The sequence below is a fragment of the Sinocyclocheilus rhinocerous genome, unplaced genomic scaffold, assembly GCF_001515625.1.
Source record: "Sinocyclocheilus rhinocerous isolate Xijiao unplaced genomic scaffold, SAMN03320098_v1.1 scaffold255, whole genome shotgun sequence".
NCBI lineage: Eukaryota > Metazoa > Chordata > Actinopteri > Cypriniformes > Cyprinidae > Sinocyclocheilus > Sinocyclocheilus rhinocerous.
Window position 1 is genome coordinate 238,983 of NW_015630029.1, and position 10,112 is coordinate 249,094.

Below are 10,112 nucleotides of genomic sequence, written 5' to 3' on the forward strand. Positions count from 1 at the left end.
TGTAACACCCCTGTGGACTGTTTGTTGTGGTTTCTTCCCCTTGTGTTGGTTTAGCCCGTATAATCATTAGTTAATTACCCTCATTGTGTTCACCTGTCTGCCTCTCGTTATCTGCCCTATAAGTTCCTGTCTCTTGTAGTCTAGTATTGTCGGTTATTGTGAATGTTACCCTGAGTGTGTCTCATCTACCCGTATCTGCCTTGTTGTCTCTACATTAAACATCCTTATTTGAATCCTTGTCGTCCTCGTCATCCTGCCTGCCTCCACACACCTTGACCGTGACAACTACACTCTAGGTCCATCGTGTCCCGGCTAATCCTCTTGCGATGAGAGCATCTTCTCCCCATTTGCCGCTGATGTTAAGGAGGAAAGAGACAGTGACAGGGGTCACCTCAAACTGAGATTAGGGCTGGTAAACTGGCAGCTTACTGAGTCCCGCAAACACTGAGCCTTATCCTGCCGGAGAGATGTCCCTCGTTCAGGTCTGGTAATGCCTTTCTTTCCAGCTGTGGTAGTTCTCTCGATCACTGTTGTGGGCTGAGCTTGAAACAGAGGCCTACGGAGTAAGCGAGATGAGAACATGCATTAGATTGAGGATTTAGGACATTTAGAAACAAATTCTGAAGGAAGTACAACCTTATTTTTTAAACATCTGGTTCAGTAATGCATAACTACAAGATTGTGAGTATTATTTAGAGGTTAGTACAAAATTATAGCATTTTGCAAGTATTGAATGTTAAATAATACAAAGTACATTGAATATTTAGATTCAAAACAATAATTGCTTTATTTTTGTGTAAACCATCGATAGTTTTTAAATAGTACATGTACCAAGTACATGAGATATATTTTTTTTTCCTCTAATTATCAATTGGACAAGTGTTCTCTTAGAAAGATAATTAATCAAATTAACAAACCCAAAGCAGAAATAGACTAATTAGCAAATGTTAAGACATTCACACTCTCTTACGGGACTAATTTGATTAATGCCACGTTTTCTTCTCAGATTTAGACAAACCATCAGATCAATTAACTGCTTGAAAAGACACTCAACATCTGTCCTAAATTAGCTTTGATTTCAAAGCAGTCAACCTTGAAATTTTCAACATTTGATCAAGAGTCTTTCAGAGCTTAGAGCGAGAGTGAAGTAATCTCGGAGTGCAGCGAATTACTGTTATTTTAAAGAATTTTCTTTTACAAAGTCTCATTTCATTTGTAGTCCAAACAGACTTCATGACATCTTCACAATTACTTTATGAACTGCTTAGTGAGTGCCAGGCTTAATTAAGCCTAATTAAAGGCATTAACTTGTTAACGCCTCTAATAATTAGCAACAAATGTTCAGCAGGCCTTAGCCACAGTTATCCTGTTTTTATTTAATGTCTGTTGAATGAATCAGGTTTATTTAGTTATATTAAATGTTACTACTTGGATCACATGTTGTACGATTTAGATATACAACCAGGGTCTCATCGATCCCGACTTGCACTTAATTCAGATCGTTGTTCACTGAGAAATGAATCTGACCTCATGAATCAGATCTACCGGAGAGGTCTGCTAAGCTTGTGCTAACACAACAGAGGTTACAAAGATCAGGGCTAATGTCAGTGAAGGGCTGGAGTAAAGACTCTCAAAGCCAGCCCTTGCACTGAGCCCTTCCTAGGAAGGGTCGGAAGAGCTGTTAAAGGTCACAGTCCAAAAACTTAACGGTTTTCTTATGTTTAAACTGAAATATCCACTATAAAAACATATGCAGATAGAAACAAATCAAAGATTATGTAAGACAAACACTAGATAAATAGCATAAATACATTACACGACTCCTATAATATAAATGCTATTTATTCAGATATGGGAATCTTTATGTCCCCGGGGATAATTTTGTATTTTTGAGACCTATTTTATATTTAAGATCTATTTATAAAATTGTATAAAAAAAGGTAAATATCACTTGTGAACTCAATTTTCTTTTTATAATTTCCAACTAAGCTGTAATTGTCAAATCATGCAAAAAGGGAGAAAATAATATTTAGATGTGTGTATTATGGGTACATAAAATGCTAGCTATGAAATTAACCTTAAAAAGATAAAGCAGTCTGACTTTTTATTTTTTATTTTTTTTTATTTAAAATAAAAAATTCTCCACAGAATGCCTTTAAATACAATACATAACTTGAGTTGTGGAAGTGACATTGCAGTAAAAATGACAAAAATGACAGAATTTCCTGTGATAAATGTGCAAATTAAATAAACTAGTAAAAGTATTATGGCCAAAACCTATAGCTAAAGCAACGCATTGAGATGTATTATGATGTTTATTATTTTTCATATAACAGGTAATAACTCCCCACTCATTTTCCATCGTGTTCAAAACAAAGATATACAATCAAAAGAAACTGAAGAGAGTCCAGGCTTGAGCAACAGCATTAGGGGACAAAACCAAATAGTTTCTGGATGGCTGCTCCGCTCAACCTAAGATGATGTACCAGGCAAGATGGAGGCCAGACTCCACACAGCTGCTTGCTGCTCCCCGTGGCCCCCCACTTGGGAACACTAACCCTCATATCTCAGGGGCCATAAGCAAAGCCTGAGGGTCCCCTGAGACCAATTCCTGCCATCCTGTGGCCCACTTCCGGCCATCATTCAAATTGGCAACTAAAAGAGTAGCAGTGTCTCCATCTGAAGTCATCAGATAAAAGCAATGTGATGCTTTTAGAATGCAGCAAAATACATTTCCAGACCAAACACAATGTTTTGTTGTGTCTAGAACATATTAAAATAATAACATGTGTGCCTCACATCTAAACTTTAAACCTAGGAGGATCAAAATCTTTTTGTTGATATACGACAATCAAAACAAACATGTGACACGTGTGTCTGTTTTTCTAAAAGCAAAGTGACTGAAGTTAAAGTGCAGCATTAATTCAAGTCAATAAGCAAATCATTACTAATCCTTCCAAAAATCCTACATTTCAGGGGAGGACCATCACCGTGGATAAATGATTTCAGCGTTTGTTGTCAAATTATAAACAACGTGAACAACTTCTGGAAGTGCTTTCTCTCATTTATTCAAGAATAAATACATGCCGGTTTAGACAAATTGCGTCCTTGGATACAAGCAATTTGTTCTAATATACTTTTCAATTACTGCTCGGCGTCAGAAGGCAGAAGAGGATGAGATGAGTGTGAGTGGGTCAGGGCGGCCCCAAAACAATGACAGGGCCCAGGAGCCTCAGGCCCCCTGCGGCTCTCCCATCTGCAGTCATTACAGTGACTAGTCAGACATGAAGGAAAAAGCCCACTCTCCACTCTCTCTGTCATACAGCCGTCAGGCAGGACAGCAGAGATGGATAGAGAGAGAGGAAGATGCCACTATGATTTCATATGCCACTCTGTGGGCTTTGCCCCAAACCATCCAATATCAAAGTATTAGTGGGAGAGCAATGCTCTGTGCCTGTCGGAAGAAATGCCGGTACACGATAGCCAGCCTGGACAGTAGGACTCCCATCAATGAGTGATTATTGAGCAACATTAGAAAAACGGTCGGCCCATGTGCCTCTCTCTAAGTTGCAAAAACCTTGTACCCTTTCCGAGGGGGGCCAAGGGCCACTCATCAAACAAATAGTCAGGGGCCCATTGAACTGCAGCCTGCCAGTGACCCCAGCCTCTGAAGGATTATCTGTGGAAGCTGGGAGGACCACATGACTCATCTAAGAGAGGAAATAGACTTTTCATAAGCATAGGGAGAAGTCACTCAACTCCAGCTCCAGGAAGAGCTCTTGAACCTAGCAGACAGACATAGAGAATGATCCTTTCATAGATGGCGAACAGAAAAACAGGCACTGAGACAAACCGCTGCTACACAAATTTAATGCATCTGACCAGGAGGGGGCCATAGAGGATTAGTATTGGGCTCAGCAAGGCTCTAACCTCACAAGTAATTTTATGAGCCTGCAGAGTCTAATAACACATAAAGCTGCAAAAATGGAACTTTACAGAAAACAGGCAGCTATAACAGTTGGAACTGAATGTATTGTATTTATTTTGGCTATGCAATAGCTCTTAGATAGACGTTTAACAGAACTTTATAAGTTTAATTAAAGTTGAGACATTTTTAAATTAGGGATCCCTTCTATAACAACAAACAGTTAGCAGAACCCAACTTAATTATCTGCAACTACATGCTTTGTATTTGTTATTTATATTTAATGCATCAATAATAAAAATATATTACTGAATCATGAGTGTTTTACAAGAAGTTAAGGATGTACATTCCTAAAAAATAAATGTTCCAAAAATCAAATGGTTCCCAAAAGAACATTTCTTAAAAGAACCATTTTAATAATCTGAAGAACTTGTTCCAATATAAAGAACCTTTTGTGCAATTAAAAAAATCTTCATGGAACCATAGATGCCAATAAAGCACTTTTATTTGTAGGAGTGTACAGTTTTATAGTGAACTGTCACTTATGACTTGGTTTTATATCATTTCTCATGATTTTCTGATATTTTTTTTTTACAATTCGGAAATCTTTGTAGACCCTGCAGGGAATGTAGTAGTAGCAGTAGCATATTTTTATTTAATGTCATGTCAGCATCTTAGGCTATTTTCATGGCAAAAACTATTTAAAAAAATACAAGTACAACAAATACAATAAAAACCAGCAAACAAACAACCCCAGGGAATGTAAATTGGACCCAATTTAAAGAAACGCTAAGTTAGGAAACTTTGCAGCATTAATAAATTTTGTTTGGAAGAATTATTACCAGTACTTTAACAATAAATAGCTGCACCAGAATGCTTTGCCCAATTTTAAATGAATTATACACAATTTTGTAATCAACTGCATGCCACACAGCTTGTTTTCAACCCATTACATTTCCAAAAAAGCAGTCTTGCTTGCAGAGAATAATGCAGTTATAAATAACCAAGCTCCAGTGGTAGAATTACTGCTATCTAGCAATAAAATACTGTAAAATGCGAGAGGACCGTTTTTCATGCCTTGTTTTGCAGAAACTGTATGGCCCTCATCACTGCACCATCCCAGCGCTCAACACAAAGCAGCATCTGAAATCTCCAGCTGCCCACAGAGACAGTGAGTGAAACTAATACAAGCCCTCGCGGCACTCATCAAACCACACGAAGGCAGAAAGAGACAGGGCTCTGCTTCCCACACACAGGCGACGGGAATCGTCCCCGCTTTGCTTCTAATTGAGAGGTGAGTGGCAAATGAAGCTGGACATACAGCTCTCTCCCTGGAGACCCAGCGGCACAGGTCAACGCCTACTTCACACCCTCTGAGCCCAGAAGTAGAAAGGGAGAACGTGAAAAAGAATTTTGCCTGGGTGGGTACGAATGTGGGCGTGGGGTCACACCCAAGCTGCCCGCCCAGCTGGCTGCTCTTATCAACTGTCAGGGCACATAAGGGTGTGTAGGGGAGTTTGAGGGTTGCAGGGGTGTTTACAGGCCACCAGGGACAGTGTGACACCCTTTGCAAACTTGTTTGACCATCTTTCACTTCAGTTCTGTGTTTTTATGTAATACCACTGACTAAGCTTCGTTCTTGTAGGTGTTACAAAGGATTATGGGTGTTTGATTGCATCTATAGGGGCCAGGGAGAAAGTGGTAATGCTAAAACTACACCTGGATCATTCAAATGTTAAAATACTTATAGAGAATCTTTCAGAATACTTGAACAGAATTGTAGGTAACACTTTAGTGTAGGGACCAATTTTCACTATTAATTAGTTGCTTATTAGCATGACTATTATTAACATATTGGCTGTTTATTAGTACTTATAAAGCACATATTCTGTATGACCATATATCCCTAATCCTACCCAATACCTAAACTTAACACTACCTTACTAACTATTAATAAGCAGCAAATTAGGAGTTTAATGAGGCAAAAGTCGTATGATTTGTTAATAGTGAGAATTGGACCTTAAAATAAAGTGTCACCACAATGTAAGAGCCACAAGTTACTTATTTCAGATTTAATAACTGTAAATTAAGTGTAATGAACAATTTTATCATTAGAAATCTTAGAAATATTATTGCATAATTATGGTGATATAATTTCCTGCAGTTTGGTTTTCTGAAATGTAAGATAGAGCGATACAGTTTTTTTTTGTCCATGTTTACAGTTTTTTACAGTATTGTTTAGAGTTAATTTTGAAAAACTCTTTATTGGCATCTATGATTCCATGAAAAACCTTTGAGATCAATGGAATCTTTCCAGTACACAAAAGGTTCTTCAGATTATTAATATGATCTTCACACTAAGAAAAAAAAAAGTTATTTTAAGAACTGTTCACTGAAATGTTATTTGGGAAACCTAAAATCTAACTTTGGATCTTATTGGGGTTGCAAAGAAATTTGACAAAGAAATGTTACAAAGTTACTGTCAATTAAAAAAAATAAAATAACATTTTTATTTTATTTTTTAGACTATTTACTTGATAAAAATATATAAATAAATAAATAAATAATGAGACACTCATGGCCACAGAAATACAACAGGATTTAGTGCCTTTTTAAAAAAAATTTTTTTTTTTTTTACAATCTCACACTTTATCTTTTTTTTTTCTTTGAGCAGCATGGTTTGTTAATTTACTTGACTTGCTCATAAACAGCTCTCACCTTCTGTGTACTTTCTAATCCAGTCTCTGCCGTGGTTGGTGCATGTAGCTCTCTTGGGCCAGCAATTCGGTGATGCCCCAGTGCGAGGATGAGGCCTGCTAGCTTTGATCAAATCTAAACTCGAGTGCTCTGTTCATACACACACAGACACACACACACATGTACACACCCCAGCAGTGTTTGAAGACAGTAGGAGAAGGAGCCTGCAGGAAAATGGCATTGCACAGCATGACAGTCTTGCTGTTGTCCAATATGCTCACAGTTTATTTCTACTGCAGCTTAAGACACCAGCGGTTGCCTGAAAGGTTCGTTCTCCTCCAGTTGTTGTTGTTGTCATGAGTGCTCCCCCTGACATCTGGAGCCAGAGAGGAGAGATACAAAAGCATTCAAATGGTGGACAGCTTTGAGATATGACTTAAGGTTATAGGCCAGCGAAGCCCCGAGATGGAATTGGCCTCAAAAGAGTATAAACAGTTCGAAATGGACTTTGCAGTTATGGACTAATACACATATTTTAAAATGCAAACTTAAATTATTAGAAATTGTGTACCTAAATTCAATACGTTTTAAGTGACAGTTTACTCATTTACTCACCCTCATGTTATTCTTCTGTGGAACACAAAAGGAGAAGTTCTGAGCTGCTTTCAAGCTGCTTTCTCTGCACAATGAAAGTAGATGGAAACCACTATAAAACATAAAAATTGTCCATAAAACTTGTGCTATATTCCAGGTCTTCTAATCTGCCATAAAATATTATGCTATAAAATGGCACAATACCTTGAAAGATTCAGGAACAGTGATGTTACACTCTCAGTAGAACTGCTGTCTCTAAATGGGTTGCACATAGAAATACAGACGCAGACAGACAGAGGTTTATAAACCAAGACTGTGTGTGTCTGAAAGAGGGTGAGAATGTTGCCAATCACACTTATTACTCTTAATGTTAGGAGCTCATTAAGAGTCATATACCAGAGGTCTGTGGGAATGGACGTGTTGAAGATGTGTATATGTGTGTGAAGTCTGGGAGTATCGAGTGGTTTTGCCACCTGATTGAAACAGGCTGAGGTGCTCAGGCTATTATGGTGAGCGATGGGAACCTACAAAACTAAAGTTAGATTAATATGTGTGTATTTGGGGACCAGATTCCATTTTTAAAATAAGAAAACTCTAAAACCTGAAGGGATATATAACAGACAAATTATATGACAATATGACAGACAGACAGACAGACAGAGATAGATTATACAAACAACATATATACAGACAGATTATACAAACAACATATCTACAGACAGACAGATTATTCCAACAACATGTATACAGAAAGACAGATTATACAAACAACAGATACACACAGACAGATTATACGGACAACATACAGTATATACAGACAGACAGATTATATGAACAATATATATATATATATATATACTGTAGACAGACAGATTATACGTACAACAAATAAACAGACAGACAGATTATACAAAACACTGATACACAGACAGATTATACGAACAACATATACAGACAGATTATATGAACAACAGATACACAGACAGACAAATTATACATACAACAGACAAGCAGACAGACATGTTATACGAACAACAGATACACAGACAGACAGATTATATGAACAACATATATACAGACAGACTATTTGTACAACAGATATACAGACAGACAGATTATATATAGTATACAGACAGACTATTTGTACAACAGATACACAGACAGACAAATTATACATACAACAGACAAGCAGACAGACATGTTATATGAACAACAGATATACAGACAGACAGATTATACGAACAACATATACAGGCAGATTATATGTACAACAGATATACAGACAGACATATCATACAAACAACAGATATACAGACAGACAGGTTATATATCAAATATGGTTAGACAGAAAACAGACAGACAGAACGAACAATAGATACACCAATTATACAAATGATTGATATACAGACAGACAGATTATACAAGTCATAATTATACAGACAGACAGATTATACGAATGATATATGGATATACTGACAGACTGAAGGAACAATATAGATACACAGATTAAATGATTGATAAACACAAGCAGACAGATTATTCGAACAATAGATGACAGACGACAGAATATATGAATAATCATTAGTTATAGAAAGATTATGCAAATGAAAGACAAAATAATAAACTATATGAGCAAGAGCAATGCCTTTCTCAACATCTTTCTGCAACAGAAGTATTTAGCACTCACCTTGGCCATTTCAGTCCAACGCGCTTCACTAAGATAAATAAGCTCATTGTGTGGCAGGTCTTTGGGTGGCTTACGTGCAAGGTCCAATTGCCCCGTCTAGAGGGTGTCTTGTTGTGTGTGTGTGTGTGTGTGTGTATGTGTTTGGGCTCAGTGAGGCAGACAGAACTGGCCGAGCTAATGAACAGCATTGCTTTCATGGACGAGCAAAGCAGGACCAACAGGGCCCCACTGCTCAAAGCCTCCTCATTTCCCCCTCAAGTTCACTCAGCCACCAACACAACAGAACTGCCGGAATCAAGCATGGTATCCGTGAGTGTGGTCCTCATATCTAGACAAAGCCTAGCAGCATCAAAAGGCCTCAAAAACAGTTCTTTGAGTGGTTTTGTACCACTGGGCTACTGCATTTGAGAGGTCTTTGATTGCTTTCTCATCTGAGATCAATTCACTTTCTCTCCCTTCATTCTCTTTCCTAGTTTTCCAATCATTCACTTTGTTTTGTACCACGCCAAATCAATTATTCATTCTGAGGATGGGAGTGAAGCCGGAGTGATAAAAAGGGTGACGTATACAAGTCAATAAGCAACTGAAAGTCCATTGTTTTTGATGGAGAGAAGACTGTAGAAATGCCACATCTCTAGAGTTTAACAACGGATGCTTCTCTACAAGTCTCTCAGGCCTGGCATATAGACAAAAATTACAAATCGATTGAGTTGAACAATATTTTCCCAAAACCTATGAAGCTCAAAAGGCAGCCACAAAGTTGCACTGAAGGTTATACACTTTAAAGCATTGCTGAAAAAGAACAATATTTGTTCAAACTGACAAGAGTTTTATCAAACGTCTTGTTCAATAATGTGTGCAAGTGAAAAAAATATAATCTAACAGATTCTAACAGGGGTAATGCATTACAAGTAATGCAAGTTATGTAATCAGATTACTTTTTTAAAATATCTAGTAAAGTAATGCACTACTTTCAAATTTACAAAAGTTACTTTTTCAAATAAGTAACACAAGTTACTTTGATTTCCCATTTATTCACTGACACCTCTCCTGTCCCCATATTGAGAGAAATTGGGAGTGAAGTGCAGAGGCTGAGGCACTTCCTTCAGCCTGAGGCGTATTAATTTCACTTTTGGTGTGAAAGGGGCTTTACAGTTGCCTAAATTTTGCGTTTTTTTGTTATTAAAAATAAATAAGAAAGCCTGCAGG